Source organism: Dermochelys coriacea, chromosome 2 (genome assembly GCF_009764565.3).
Source record: "Dermochelys coriacea isolate rDerCor1 chromosome 2, rDerCor1.pri.v4, whole genome shotgun sequence".
In the NCBI taxonomy this organism is placed as follows: Eukaryota; Metazoa; Chordata; order Testudines; family Dermochelyidae; genus Dermochelys; species Dermochelys coriacea.
In genome coordinates, this window is record NC_050069.1 from 150,466,449 (window position 1) to 150,483,024 (window position 16,576).

Below are 16,576 nucleotides of genomic sequence, written 5' to 3' on the forward strand. Positions count from 1 at the left end.
CAACTAGCCTATTTATTATATTTTTATGAGGTCTGTAGGAATGAGACATTGCAAAAATTTTGGTTATAAACAGCTTTCTGAAATAGTTACAACTAAATTCAGATTAGTTTTGGATTTACGCACACACACACACACACACACACACCGCCTTCCCCCAGGAAAATGTCATAGAAAATTCAAGCACTTCACAAACTACATGGGGCATTTTAAATTAATTCTCTAACTCAAAATACACAATTGTAGAGAACTTCATTATCTTGGTTATAAAATAGAAATGCTTGAGCAACCTTAACTAATGGGGCACTATATAGTGTGATGTAATAGACTTCTGTAAGGCATTTGACTTAATATCACACAACATTTTTATTAAAAAACCAAACAATATAGAATTAATATGGAATACATTAACTAGATTCAAAACTGGGTAATTGATAGGCCTCAAAATGTAACTATAAACAGGGAATTGTTATTGAGTAGTACGTTTCCGGTGGGAACCTGCAGGGTTCTTTGCTATTTGACATTTTTTCGATGATCTGGAAGAAAACTTAAAATCACCAAGTGATAAAGTTTGCAAATGCCCCCAAAATTGGGGGACTGGTAAATAATGAAGAAGACAGGTCACTGGTTCACAATGATCTGGATCACTTGGTAAACTGGGTGCAAGCAAATAGTCTGCATTTTAACACTACTAAATGTAAATGGATACAGCTAAACACAAAGAGCGCAGGCCATACTTGAAAGATGGTAGGCACTAACCTCCAAAGCAGTGACTCTGAAAAAGATTTGGGAGTCATGGTGGATAATCAGCTGAACATGAACTCCCTGTGTCACACTGTGGCCAAAAGAGCTAATGTGATCCTGGGATGCATAAACAGGGGACTTTTTAGTAGGAGTAGAGAAGTTATTTTAGCTCTGCAGTTGGCATTGGTGAAATCATTGCTGGAGTGCTGTATCCAGTTCTGGTATCCACAATTCAAGGACGCTAATAACTTGGAGAGGATTCAGAGAAGAGCCATGAGAATGATTAAGGGATTAGAAAACATGCTTGACAGTGATGGACTCAAAGAGCTAAATCTATTTAGCTTAACAAAGGGAATGTAAGGGAATGACTTGATTACAGTCTTTAAGTATCAACACAAGGTACAAATATTTAATAATGGGCACTTTGATGTAGCAGAGAAAGATATAACACAGTCCAATGGCTGCAAGTTGAAGCTAGACAAAGGCAGACAAAATAAGACATTTTTAATGGTGAGTGTAATTAATCATTGAAACAGTTTATTAAGAATTGTGGTGGATTTTCCATCACTGACAATTTTTATATCAAGATTGGAAATTTTTCTAAAAGATAAAGTGAGTGTAAGAGAAGACATGATGATGTGTTTTGGTATAAGGTTTAAACCAGCATGAGTTTGGGATAAGTGCATCGCTCATGAGACATGAAGCTATCAAGGGATTATCCAGATCATGCTATCACTTGAGAAAGACAAAAGTCACTATTTGAAGTTTTTTAATTTTCCTTATGAATATGACTTCGTTATGAAAATGACAAGTTTAATAATAAACAACAATACATTTTCAGCTCATATAAAGACTTCTTTTTCACTGAAAACAAGGCCACGTGAAAGCCAAGTGAAAAAGGCGCCTTTACATTTGAAATGTGAATACTTATATATTTTCATCTGCTCCAGAATTTCATCATGCAATGGACCACATCATTTCTGATACATATAGGTGGTGTAATTACAAGAAGATCTTTTACTTTTTTTGTTCACCCTTCATCCCCATTTTATCAATTATGTGCCTTAAGAACTGGAGTTGAATTTGTCCTAGAATACTTTTTTCTATTAAATTTTAGTGAAGAATTCTCAATTACCTTAAGAATTTGTCATATCCTTCTGTTGTGTTCTTCTTAAGACTTTCCCCAAACTAAAATATTATCCATATACATTTTCATTGCTTCTTGTCCTCATAGAATCACTTTAATTTTTCTTTGAAAGATTTGCAAGATGCTTGTCTTGCAAAATGAGAGGTAACAAAAGCAATATCTTCTACATGGCATTATGTCATTTAATTGAAATTATATCTTCCATGGTTAGAGAAGGTACCTTTCTATCCTTACTGCTTCATTGAGCTCATTTATTTATATATAGGGTGAAACATGTCTGTAAAGGGGCTAGCTGGGGCTCGACCCTCTCCGAGGTGGCAGGGAGCCACACTGGCTCACTACACACCTGAGGATTGGTGAATTAGTTCAGCCATGGAAGTTTTTGCTGGCGGCTCTAGTGGAGGCAGAAAATAAGTACAGTTATGCCGGGACCCTGGGTCAGGGCGGGGTAATAATGACTCAGGTCCTCAGGCAGGGCTGCGCAATAATACTAAAGCAGTAGCAATATAAATAGTAGTGTTGGGAACACCGGCCATGGCCACTAAGTAACTCAAGGGGATGGAAGACCACGAATGTTGATGAAGCCCCCTTGCTCTAGGCCCAGATGGCGCCCTCTTCCCTTTTCTGCCTGGAGACACTCACAGCGGTCACGCTGAGAAGTTTGCAACAGTGTATTGCAGGCGCAGACTGGCTGGAGCAAGATTAGGTCAAGCAGGATAGGAATGTTAGATAATGCTGAACAAACACCTCCATATATGGGGGAATAGATGATAAGAGGAAAGAGGGGAACTGGCTGGTATACCGGATTGGCTATATGGATACTTAGGGCAGCTTGCTATTGGATAAGTATGCTAAAGAATGAATGTATAAAAGATGTGTAACTGCTTGCATTGGTGTACAGGATTTGAGATTGTTGTCTCCCTGTACCGCTTGAAGCTTCAAATAAACTTTTCTACTTCTCTACCTCGTTGTGATTATTGGGCGACGCACACCGGGCAACGAATCCAGCTGTTCCCTGCCTCGGGCTTTTGTGCCGCAACAGTATTTGGCGTCTCTGGGTGGGCAAGAGGCTACAATACAAGCCTTGCCCGGATCCCTTGCGGGGACCGGCGGATGAGGACTCTGACCGACGCCCAGTGCACACCAGTGTGATTCCTTAGGGCCTCGGAGGGGCATAGCCCAACTGGCCCCGTAGGGCACAAAGGTGCAACGCGCCTGATAAGTGGAGAAGTGCCACGGGCGATGGTGGGGAACCGGTCCTTCGGATAAGATAGGAACCTTTTGAAATCCGGATTGTCTGCTCTGTTTTGAACCTGGGGATGCCCAGAGTTACCCTGTAGGCATGGGACAGGGACATTGCTTGGGAGGGAGGGCACAGTGTACACCCCTAGAGTGTATCCTAGCAAATTGGAAGGTATTTGGATCGGATCCGATGACTAAGAATAAATTAAAATGATACTGTACAGTTGACTGGCCTCAATATCAACTAGAGGACCAGGAGCGGTGGCCACCAGGAAGGTCAATTTATTACAATACGATCCTCCAGTTACTTTTGTTCTGTCAGCGAACAGGGAAATGGAATGAACATCTGTATGCACACTTGTTTTTGGCTTTGTGTAATCAATCAGATGTCTTACAGCGATGTAATTTGACTCCGATTGGTTCGGTAGTGGCTAATGTTAGTCCCCAGACCCCCACCCCAATTGTGATGGCAGGTCCAGTGTCCCCTTCAGCCCCCATGCCCCCACCTGATAGGGCCCCTACAGTGGGCTTATATCCTTTACTTACTGAAACTAAGATCTCCCGTACTGGCACGGTGAGCGTCCGGCCACAGCTATGCAGGTCTATACTCATGTGCCCTTTAACCCTATGGATTTGGCTGCTTTCAAAGTACAGGCAGGAGAGTTTTCCACCAACCTGAGTAGGTTTATTTCAGTTTTTGAGGGCTGCCTTAGCAGCTATAAACCAGATTGGGACGATTGCAACGTCCTCCTGCGCATCTTATTGTCTGAGGTCGAACGACAACAGGTCGTGTCCAAGGCAAGGGAGGAGGCACAGAGACGGTACAACCAGGATCGTAATAATGTCCCTGACCCGGATGAGCAGGTCCCCCGAGTAGACCCCAGGTGGAACCCAAATGATCCTGCGGGTATGACCCGGCTTACCACCTATAAGCAGTTGCTTTTGCAAGGACTCCGTCACTCGGCTGTCTGACATAATAATTGGGCAAAACCGTATGAGGTAATGCAGGATCTAAAGGAAAGCCCAGGGGCCTTCCTACAGCGTATTCGGGATGCTATTCGACAGAACACCAATGCAGACCCCGATGATCAGGAAACTGAGGCAATCATTAAGGGAATTTTCATGAGCAGAACAGCCCCTGATATTAAGAGAAAGTTACAGAAAAAAGAGGATCTAATGGGCATGACCATGGCACAAATCTTAGAGACTGCAAACCGAGCTTATAGTCTAAGGGAGGCAGAAAAGGAGAAAAAGCAAGTTAGAACGATGGTAGCGGCGGTACAGGCCGGCACTACGGGAAGTGGCCAGGGAGGAAGGGGCCGTGGACGCGGACGTCCAGGCCCGCAGGAGAGATGACTGGGTCGCAACCAGTGTGCCTTGTGTAGACAAGAGGGACACTGGAAGAATGAGTACCCAGAGAGGAATGGAAAGGGGGGTGCCCCTATGATGGCACTGGAGGAACAGGAATATGGGTGTCGGGGGGACAGGCCACCCTGCCCCCGGAACCCCAAGTAAAGATGTGGGTGGGAAGTTCGGAAATAGACTTTTTAGTGGACTCTGGAGCGACACGAACTGCTGTGAATCGACCCCTTCAGTTGCTGGTAGCAGAATCCCTTACCGTGGTGGGAGCCACAGGCAGAGGCACCAAGTGCCCAGTGTATGCCCTAGCGGAATGCGCTTTGGGAAATAGGACTATATCTCACAAGCTGGTCTGTCTCCCCGAGTGCCCGACGCCTCTGCTGGGATGGGATCTGCTTTGTTGCCTAGGCACCACCTTGCAGTTTACTCAAGATGAAATAACCCTTACCCTACCCCCCGAGAATGCATGGATCATGACCCTTACAGTTGAGCCCTCAGCTATGCAAGCCCCAGAATGGAGCCTGTGGGAAGACCAGGTGCCCTCTAGTGTGGGCAGCGGGGGTCCCAGGAAAAGCTACCCATCAAGTCCCTGGTAAGGTTCAGCTCCTGCCAGGAAAAGGCCCGGTGCGAGTTAAACAGTATCCAATTGTGAGGGAAGCCAGAGAAGGTTTACAGGACACTATAGAACAATTCCTAACATATGGAATCCTCCGGGAATGCCAGTCAGCCTGGAACACTCCCATCCTGCCCGTACGAAAACCTGATGGCGCGTATTGCTTGGTACAGGATCTGAGGGCTGTTAATGAATGGGTTAAAACTCTGCACCCCCTGGTTCCAAATCCGTATACCTTACTGGCTTCTGTAGGAGGCCAGTATACCCATTTTTCGGTCCTCGATTTGAGAGATGTGTTCTTTGCTATTCCCGTAGATACCTCGTCCCGAGAAATCTTTTCTTTCGAGTGGGAGGACACAAAAAGGGTTAAAAAGCAACTATGCTGGACAGTATTGGCCTAGGGATTTAAAAATTCCCCCACCCTTTTTGGCCAGGCTTTGGCCAGGGATCTGGAAGAGTGGAACAATGAGGAGGGGGCTCTTCTTCTTCAATATGTAGATGATTTGTTAATTGCTATAGAGGGCCTAACCCCATTCCTCAAAGCCACTGTGGGTCTCCTGAATTTTATAGGCCTCCAAGGATATCGGGTATTGAGAAGCAAGGCTCAAATTACCCTCCTGATGGTACAATTCCTGGGGTTCCACATAAGGCAGGGGGAGCATCAGCTTTCCAATGAGAGGAAGGAGGCTGTCTGCCAGGTTCCCGTTCCCATTAATCGTAAACGCCTCAGAGCCTTCCTGGGCATGGCGTGGTTCAGTCGGATATGGATCCCAGAATTTGGACTGTGGGCTAGACCTCTGTATGATTGTGTGAAAGGAACAGATTATGACCCCTTCTATTGGACCCCAGAGGCTGACAGGGCATTTAAAATCTTGAAAAGGAAGCTGATGGAAGCTCCGGCTCTGGGCTTCCCGGATCTCACTAAGCCATTTCAGTTGTATGTACATGAACGAAAGGGAGTGGCCCTAGGAGTGCTCACACAGTTGTTGGGAGCATGGAAACGTCCCATGGCCTATTTCTCTAAGCAGCTGGGCCAAGTGGCAAAGGGATGGCCAGCGTGCCTGCGGGCAGTTGCAGCCACAGCCCTGATGCTGGCTGAAGCTGAGAAACTAACTTTGGGAGGGACAATACAGATATATACCCCTCATATGGTTCGAGCCTTATTGGATGCAAAGGGAGGCCTTTGGCTCACCCAGGCTCGGATGGCTAAGTACCAGACTAAACTTCTAGAGAACTCTGAAGTCACCTTACAGTCTTGCCCCTCCCTTAACCCCGCCACCCTCTTACTGGAGACTGAGGAACAGGAACATGATTGTTTAGAGATCATAGATGCCCAATACTCTAGCCGTCCGGACTTAAAAGATATACCCCTCCTAAATGCAGAGCATGAGTGGTATACTGATGGTAGCAGCATTGTGGTAGATGGGCAGAGGAGGGCGGGCTATGCTGTCGTAACCCTCCATGACACTGTGGAAGCCAAGGGTTTGCCCACTGGGACCTCTGCCCAACTGGCTGAACTAGTCGCCCTCACCCATGCGCTTGAACTGTCAAAAGGAAAACGAGTCAATGTTTTTACCGATTCAAAATATGCCTTTGGACTGCTACATGCTCATGCTGGCTTATGGAAGCAAAGGGGAATGCTGACAGCTCAAGGCTCCCCAGTCAAGTACGGGCCCCAAATCCTCCGGCTCCCAGAAGCCGTACAACTCCCCTCGGAAGTGACGGTGGTACACTGTAAAGCCCATCAAAGGGAAGATCAAGATGTGGCCAGGGATAACGCCCGGGCAGATAGAGAGGCTAAGCATGCTGCCACCCTGATATCCCCTCAGACTGAGAATGCCCATATGCATGCCCTTATCCCATCCGTGGGGGAGCTTCCGACCCCCCAGTACTCTGGAGAGGAGAGACAGCTAACCGACAAACTTGGTCTCCAGGAAAAGGACGGATGGCTCCATTTCCCGGAAGGGAAGGTCCTTTTACCGAAGGGCCTGATCCAGCCAGTGTTACAGAAATTACATCAAACCACTCACGCTGGCAGGGAAGCACTTATCCAACTGATGGGAAAATACTTTATAACTTCTGGACTCCGACCCCTGGCTACCCAGGTACAGGCGGACTGCTTAGTCTGTCAAAAGAATAACCCCCGACCAGGACATCCAGGGCCACCCGTTGCTCTGGAACCCACTCCGGGCCCCGGGCGGGTGTGGCAAATAGATTTTACTGAGTTTCCTCGGACCCAAGGGTACAAATATCTCCTTGTCTTAATGGATCGATTCAGCGGATGGCCAGAAGACTTCCCATGCTGCAATTGCACTGCCAGGACGGTGGCCCTTAAGTTTGTTAAGGAGGTCATTCCTTGCTTCGGACTTTCCCAGTGGATGGAATCTGACAACGGGACACACTTTACATCAAAGATCGTCCAAAGCATCTCGAATGCCTTGCAGATCCCCTGGAAACTCCATATGCCCTGGAGACCACAAGCCAGCAGCGTAGTAGAGCGTACCAATAAGACCCTTAAATGACATCTCTCAAAAGTGTGCCAAGAAGCCTCCCTGCGATGGCCTGATGCCTTACCCCTCGTCCTGCTCCGCATCCGCACTCTCCCAAAAGGTAGATTAGGGATTAGTCATAATTAGGGATATTGCAGGTGCAGACTGGCTGAATCAAGATTAGGTCAAGCAGGACAGTGCTTGATAGATAGTGCTGAACAAACACCTCCATATATGGGAGAATAGATGATAAGAGGAAAAAGGGGAACTGGCCGGTATACCGGATTGGCTATATGGATACTTAGGGCAGCTTGCTATTGGATAAGTCTGCTAAAGAATGAATGTATAAAATATGTGTAACTGCTTGCACTGGTGTGCAGGATTTGAGATTGTTGTCTCCCTGTACCGCTTGAAGCTTCAAATAAACTTTTCTACTTCTCTACCCCGTTGTGATTATTGGGCGACGCACACCGGGCAACGAATCCAGCTGTTGCCTGCCTTGGGCTTTTGTGCCAGCAACAGTAGTAAGCCCTGGCCCTACGTCAAGGCGGGGCAATACCGAGTCAGGAGATCAGGCCCTCAGGCAGGGCTGAGCAGTAACAGTGCAAACTGTAGTGAGCCCAGGCTCTAGGTCAGGGCGAGGTAGTAATGAGTTAGGAACTCAGGCCCTCAGGCAGGGCTGAGCATAGGCCCAAGCCTCCAAATGGTCTGGGAGAGGGGGAGACTGCCACCCACGAGTTGGGTGGCAGCGGGGATGCAGGCCCTCTCACTTCACTGCGTCCTAGCTGGGGCCCTAGCAGTGGTAGAAGATCCGCTGCTGTGTCAGTGGGGATCCTGGCCGCAACACACTGACATGGGCTCTGGCAGTGCTACAGTCAGACTAGGATCAGCTGTCCCCGGGCTACTTCCTGACTCCCCCTTTGGTGGTACCTGAGTCACGGTGGAGTCTTCCGGGGGGTCCAGCACCATGGGTTCCTCGGGGTACCGGGTGAGCGGCAGGCCCAGCAGCTCCTCTGGGTAGTGAGCACAGGGCAAGTCGGACCAGTCCTGGTGTGCACCTTGGGCCGCAGGAGCTTCCCAGTCATGGGCTAGGCTGGAGGCATTTGGCCTCCCTAGCGGCTGGCCCTCTAGTGAGCTCTGAGGGCGAGCCTTTTTACTTCCGGGTTGCTGCCTGACCCTCTGGACTCCAGATGGGCTCGCCCCTCTCCGGGGTGGCGGGGAGCCACACCGCCTCATTACAATGTCCCTTTCTCCCCATAAAGACTCCATAGGGGCACAATACTTTGTCGATTCACTATTGTGCTCTATCATTCCTCTCTATCCTATGTAGCTCTTTCTTCAGAAAGTAGTGGGATTACCTCATGTCCCTAAATCTGTGCTGAAAGCAAAGACCACTGCACTCTACTTTAATCAGATTCACTGTGTTTGTCTTTAAAATGGCTATTTTCAGTGACACTATCTCATTTTTCGTTTGGAGTAGGAGGTTACTTGCTATATCCCTCCTCATTAATGACAAAGGTGTCAAACACTTACTCCTTGTCTTTGAATTTAATTAATCAGGTGAATTATCTGTTTCCATGGTCTACTGAGCACTGTGCAAGGCTGCTCCAACTTACAGCTAGGACTCGTATCTTTAGAAATCTTTTTACAAGTCACCTTTGCCCCCAAATCAATTTTAAATGTAACAATATTACTGCAAACCTTGAAATTAACAACCTATACCTGTTGATGAATGCTGTCTTTGGACACACATCTTAAGCAACAGACATCATTCAACCTTTCTTGGACCATCGCCTAGGTTCCTGTGCTTTGACTGACCTCTCCCAATATCCTGTTTTTTTAAAATTCCTGCTCATGCTTCCACTGGTTGGGCCAGTTTCTTCTTTCTTTCTTTGTTCTTCTTTGTCACATCTGATATATTTCTGTCATGGAAACTCAGTGCTTTTCATAGATTTTTTTAAAACTTTTCTTTTCTCCATAGAATTTTTTTGCTTTGCAATTTGTTGCATCATGTTTCCAATATCCGCTTGATGGCTAGCATGCACTTTCACTAATTAAGGCTGTTGTGCCAGTTTCACTGCCTGGTTCAGAGATAATGCAGACATTAACTGTATTCTTCCTGAAAGTTCTTTGTTTAAAATACCAGTGATTATGTGATCTCTTTACATGTTCTTTCTTACTAATACCAAAATCACAGTGCAGTGCTGTTCATTTAAGAACTTCCACACTGGATTAAAAGGCTTCTACACTTTCTTTGGGTCTCTGCATTCTTTGGCTGGGATTTTCAAAGGAGCCTTAGGGAGTTATCTGCCCTAACCCATTGAAATTGGATCACTTTGGCATAAATGACTTGTGCCTTCTGATACTGGGGGGCACACTGTAAATGGGAGGACATGTGACTGCCCCACATGTATCGTCTGACCAGTGACCTCCCTGCATGCTCTCCCCACCCCAGCAGAGTTACCTGCAGGGGGAGGGGCTCTGTCCTTCTCCCGCTGCACCTTTGCCCTCACACATTCGTCCACTCTCCCTGGCAGCTGGGCCCATGTCAGGAGTGGGAAGGGGGTGCGTCTTACATAGCTGAAGATGGCCGCCCATGGTCACTGCCTCTGGGCAGCATGGTGGCTGCCTGAGAGAGAGCCTGGCTGGGGAGGTCGCAGCCCTCTCTGCCCCCTCTGCTCCCTGCCCAAGCCCAACTGCAGGGGCAGGGCCAAGTGAGCCAGAGCACCCCTTCTCCCCTGACATGTTTCTGGCTCGCTTAGCCCCTGCCCCTGGCAGCCTGGCCCAGGTGGGAAGCAGAGGAGGTGTGGCAGGCCACCACGCTGCACAGAGCAGCAACCCAGAGTGGCCGGTGTAAGAAGCCATTGGTCCCACCCCATCCGCTCCCTGCCTGGGGCTAGCTGCCAGGGACAGGGGCCAAGTGAGGTGGAAATCTGCTGGGAGGAGAAAGGTGGGCTTCAGCTTGTTTGGCAGCAGGGTCTGGGTGGGGCGGGCCACCGTCCCAGCCAGGATCTCTCCCAGGAAGCCTGCTGCACAGAACAGCAACCGAGATTGGACAGCGCAAGAAGCAACTGTTCTCACCCCTTTTTGAGGCAGCGGGCTGGCACAGCAGGAGAAGGACAGAACCCATCTCCCTCCCCCCCTCCACTCTTCTGGCAGGCCAAGCAGAAATTGCGGGGTGGGACTTGACCCCATATATTGACCTCAGCACTCGTCGCCTATGGTTTGTGGTATCTGACTTCCTCACACTTGTTTGAAAATCCTAGCCTTTGCAGAAGGCATACCTATTTGGGTATTACATTTCTCTTTGGAATTAAGTACTTCTCTCTTTTTTTCCAAAAATTATCATAATTCTTCTTCTCTCCTTTAGCAAAGGTAGTTAAGCTTTATTCATATGTTTTGCTCATGTCTGTGTACTTGCTATAGTTTTTTAAGAAGTGGGACCCATATCTTCACAGGCATCCAAGAAAGGACCATCCACACAGAGGCTTTCTGCCCTTCTCCAGTCCCCACCCCAGAGTTTGTGGCAGAATAGCTCCAATGAAGCCATACTACCAGGGCTTCCTCTGCCAGCAGATGGACCCAGAACCATGTCAATGTTTTAAATCAAGATTGGATGTTTTTTCTAATAGATATGCTCTAATTCAAACAAGAAATCTTCCAGGGAAGTTCAATGGTCTGTGTTATACAGGAGGTCAGACTAGGTGAGCACAGTGGTCCCTTCTGGCCTTAGAATGTATGAGCCCCCTCTAAGGCTAAATTCTCAGCACAAAGGGCACCAAACAAAAGTTAGTGCAGGCTTGGATTGATTAACTTTTGGGTGTGCATGGGAGGTACTACATATTTCCCCAGTCCTGCTCCCAAGTTCTCCTTGTTTTCCCTACATATGAATTTTTCTCCTCAAACACAGAGAGGGTCCTCTGCTTAGTCTGATAATAAGCTAGGAAAGGGATGGAATTCTGATGGCAGCTGCCCCCTTTCTGTATAGGATGGGGGAGATCTACCTATGGAGTATCCCTTCCATATTCTTCTCTTTGGGGGAAAATTACCTCTCACCCCAAATAACCTACTGCACTGAATGGAAAAGAAGAACAATAGCTTACTTTTAGACCAAGGCTATGTATATCTAGTCTTCCACTAAAGTGCTTTTCAGCTTCCCACTGTTTTACCTCTACTGGAAGACTGTACAAAATGCTTTCACAACATTGCTTCTCAAGCTGTTACTGGTACAAACTATCTAGATATTTAGATACTATAGTATTTAATAGGATGCCATCAATCTTTCATAGTAAAAGAATACATAAATTATAAACAAATATGTCCTTTGGTCTAGTAGAACAGCATAATGATCAAAGACACACAATAGAAATGTATTTGCTTCTACAGTAAGCTTTATTCCCTTAGCTCTCAGTATGTAGTGATGGATAGGCAGTGAGCTGTCAGTTTTTGTTCTGTCTGTCACACTACACTTACCTCCTGTTGTTTTAAGTAATCAATATGGGGGCTGAAATCACCTACCACTACCTCTGCTACCTCCTATTTTGTCCATTCATAAATTATGAATCCCTGCACAACATCAAGTCTACAATTTCGATTGCATTTGCTAATCATTGATCAATAATTCAAAAGCCTCTTCTTCTTCAAGGGTCCCTGGTTTCCTGGAACATATGGCATAAGGCTGACAGTGTTCATGAGACTATTCCCTTATCACAAAAAGCAGCCGGGAAAACAAGTTGTTTAAAGTTCTTTCTTTCTTTCTTTCTTTCTTTCTTTCTTTCTTTCTTTCTTTCTTTCTTTCTTTCTTTCTTTCTTTCTTTTGTTTGTTTGTTTCACTTGCTTGTTACATTCAATTACTGCACAAGCACAGCTGCTACAGAGTGAAGTAGAAGCCAGTATAATTTACAGTTTTACAGTTTGGGTAGACATGGCACTTATCAATACATGTGTATGGCTTATTTTTTACAAATTATTATTTTGTGTGTGTTTATTGTGGTTGGTTTGCAACTCTCTTTTCCAGAAGTCTTACTTTTCATGATTATATTATTTATTCTAAGAGATTTTTAAAAATGCTATATATCTGTGAAAACACATACAGTGGCAATGAAGAACTGAGATGAAAGCAAGTATAGTGTTTCCTGGACTGTCAGGCAGAATTAATTTGAAGTCCTTAGCCATGATGACAGCCCAACAAAGTGCTTGCTGCAGTGTTTCTTTTGCTAAGATTGTTTTATTAGCTATTATACTGCTTTAGTGTGACTATGAATAATAAATACTGTTATATAGAAGAGTTCTGATTACTTCTCCATGGAGACCTCTTAAAGGGCCTGATCCTGTAAACACATGCACAAAAGTAAATTAGTGAACAATGGGACTACTCAATTGCAAAATTACTAATATACCCAAGTTTTTGTTGTTGTAGGATTAGCTTAAAGACATCAATAGCCTTCCAAAATTGTTTTAGTCCATTGTTGTTTCAAGTTAATTTGAGAAGAAACACACCAAACACCATTTAGAATAAGAAATATAAATGATGGCTCCTTCGACACAACGGTAATGTGTATTTTATTTTACTGCATTATTTAAGAAATAGTATATGACCCCGTGATTTAAAATGATCATATTCAGGCCATCTGATTTTTGGGAGGTGTATTATTTATTTATATATGTCTCCCTATATATATATTTATTTGTGAAATCTGATCTTAAAAATAAAGCTTTTGGATTAAAAATATGCTATTACTAATTTCTTTTTTCAAATCTTATGATAAATTTAGTAATTTTATCTCAACATGTATAATTTCTCTAAGGAGAAAAGAAAATAATGAAAATGAGTTGCTATGCATCATCAGTTTCACCTCCTATGCATGTCTTACCATGTTGCTTTATTCATGATGGACACATTTGTAAGCAATATTGCTATTGTATACCATAGCAACTGGCTCCAATGTTTTGATTGCAGTGGATGTTCATCGGACAGTTAAAGACTGTTTATTTGCAAACTAGAGAATAATTACCATTAAAAAATTGAGCCATTGATACCTAATAAGCCGGTGATGCAGCAAAAGTCTAAGTAAGATGACTCCCTGCCAATGAAAAAAGAAAAAAAAGTTGTGTTTTCTCAAGTTTAATACCAATTTTTATTTGTATTCAGGGGATTATAAATCTTGGGGGCGAAGGACAAGGTTGTTTTGTTTTATTTTTGATTGATTTGGTTTTAATTTTAAAATCAGATTTCTTCATTGTTTACACAGATGCACTAAGGGTCAGCACAAAGGCTATTTGTTTAACTTTAATTTTCATATATCGCCACACAGGTCATGAACCCCTAATGTGTCATTAATATAGTACATTTGCATTTCTTAGTTTTTTTAACAAAAAAAGTTCTAAGTTCTCTAAGTTCTCCATCCAATAGGTTTCAAACATGCCCAGATGAGTGTCCATCATTCTCATGAGTAAACTATTCTACTAAGCTAAAAGTTGACTAGCATCTTCTAATAATGCATAATAAGGGTCTCATTCTGCTCTTGGTTCATTACTGTAAATCCAGAGTAACACCACAAAAGTCACTTGAGTTATTCCACATTTACAGAGGTATAAATAAGAACAAAGGATTAATTTCCCTATCCATTTATGTTTCAGTTTTTATCCTAATAAGTGCATATGAGTTAAAGTGGGCCCAAGACTTGAGAGCTGTAACCTTGAATAACATTACAACTGCTGCACCACTTTTCTCCAAATTTGCCTTGTCTTCTCTGAGATGGAGTTAACTGTAAAATAATCACAGAGAAAAAAATGAAACTAAGACAAGCTATGAACACAGGGCTAGTATTTGATCTCCATTGATTTAATTAAAAATAATGTATTATATTCTTCTATATGTTTTGTATTGTGGTAGACCTTGGCACTGTCAAAACACATATGAAGACAGAGCCCCTGGCCCAAAGAGCATAAGTCTAATTTGTAACATAAAACAACAAATGAGTGTAAAAAACAGTAAGAGGCAAGATGAGAAAAAGAGCAAGAACAATGGCAATAAAGTCCCATGACTACATAGATTAAGAACATTCATATTCTGATGGTTACAAAAATGGAAGTCAAGAGTTTCCTGCATCTATCAATTTATGGAAAGGGGGAAAAAAGCTTAATTACTATATAGAAAAGACATATAAAGCATGATGAACAAACAATCTGAAGTCATCATTCATGGTTTCCCATTCATGTGTAAGAAGCTGATCCGTATGAAATAAGATCTCCCAAAGCTGTCTTCCAACACTCGAAACAAGCCAGAAACAAGGCTATTTTGAGGCTAGAACAAGTTCATTTTTGTATTCCTTTTTCCCAGCCCTGATTCTGGCCAGAACTGGAAATGCTGAAATAAATTCACCTAAGAATTTCTTAGGGACAATACCCAAGGGTGAAATTTACAATGCAGTGATGGGCAATGATAAGAAAGGAATTTCAATCACACCTGCAACCAATTCCCTTTATCATGTCCATTCAAAGAAGCTCAGGGGGCAGATCTTAAATTTTCCAAGGCACAATGAACTCACCCAGACAACAGAGCCCAGGCAATAATGTTGGTGTTGTCACAAAGGAGCCTCAAAAGCACTTGCAGCCTGATAGGGCCTTATCCCCAAGACCAGTCAGCTTCTGTCCTTTCAGGTATAGATAGTTAGAAAAACTTTGATGGAACCATTTTCTGTTGGAAAATCTAGTCCATCTAAATCCAAATGCTTTGCAAAATTGGGTTGATTTTGCCAAAATTATGTTTTGGAGAAAAACTGGAGAAAAAAGGTCTACTAATGCCAAAACATCCCATTTCAACATTTCCAAAATGAAACATTTTGCTTTTTTATTTTAAAATGACTTTTTATTTCAATTTTATTTTATTTTGTATTATAACAAAATATAAAAGAAAAAAGTCTAAATAAGATCATTTGTGACACTAGTTTAGTATTTCAGATCTTGCAAACTAGCTCTGATTCTGCTTAATATTATTTTGACATGTTAAGCAAACTATTTAAACAAATAGTTTAACTGAAATTCTGGTTCTCTTACTCATAGAAGCAGCCTTATTGGCTTCTATGGGACAATTTCTATGAGTAAAGTGAGCAGGAGTTGATCTTGAACGTGTTCCTCTGATTTTTAAATCAAACTATCCCTTTTTCTTTTCACTCATGAAGATAAATGTTATAACGGACACCACTGCATACACGTAAAAGTTCAGACAGCAAAGCTAACACACAAAATGAGAGCAGAAAATGTCTTCTAGACTGAAAGGTACTAATGTACTAATTTAAGCCAGTGTTCAGTTGATAGGTTTCAGAGTAGCAGCCGTGTTAGTCTGCATTCACAAAAAGAAAAGGAGTACTTGTGGCACCTTAGAGACTAACAAATTTATTAGAGCATAAGCTTTCGTGAGCTACAGCTCACTTCATCGGATGCATTTGGTGGTTTTTTTTCTACCAAATGCATCCGATGAAGTGAGCTGTAGCTCACGAAAGCTTATGCTCTAATAAATTTGTTAGTCTCTAAGGTGCCACAAGTACTCCTTTTCTTTTTGTTCAGTTGATGTAAGCTAATGAAGTACAAAAGCTTTAACATCTTTGACAGTGGATAACCCAATGTAAACTAATCAAAATTAAGTCAACATAATCTAACCCTTCATTGTTCATTGATCTTTTTTTTACAGGCTACACACTGCCTGACCAGGTTAGATCAGAAGTACCTATCAGAAGAAGAAGAAGAAGAAGAAAGCTGTTACCACAAAAGAAGATTAATTAAAATTGGCTGGTATAAAAGAAAAAAGGGAATTACCCCACTGGATCTCCTCAATCTACTGTCATAGAAGATCTCCTTTTTTCATAGGCACCTGGTGAGAAGTGTGTCACCTTTTCTTTCCCATGCAGACCTTGCTACAGTTATTCATGGCTTTTTCAAGGTTATGCACTCCATATGGAGCTATACATTGACACCATTTAGAAA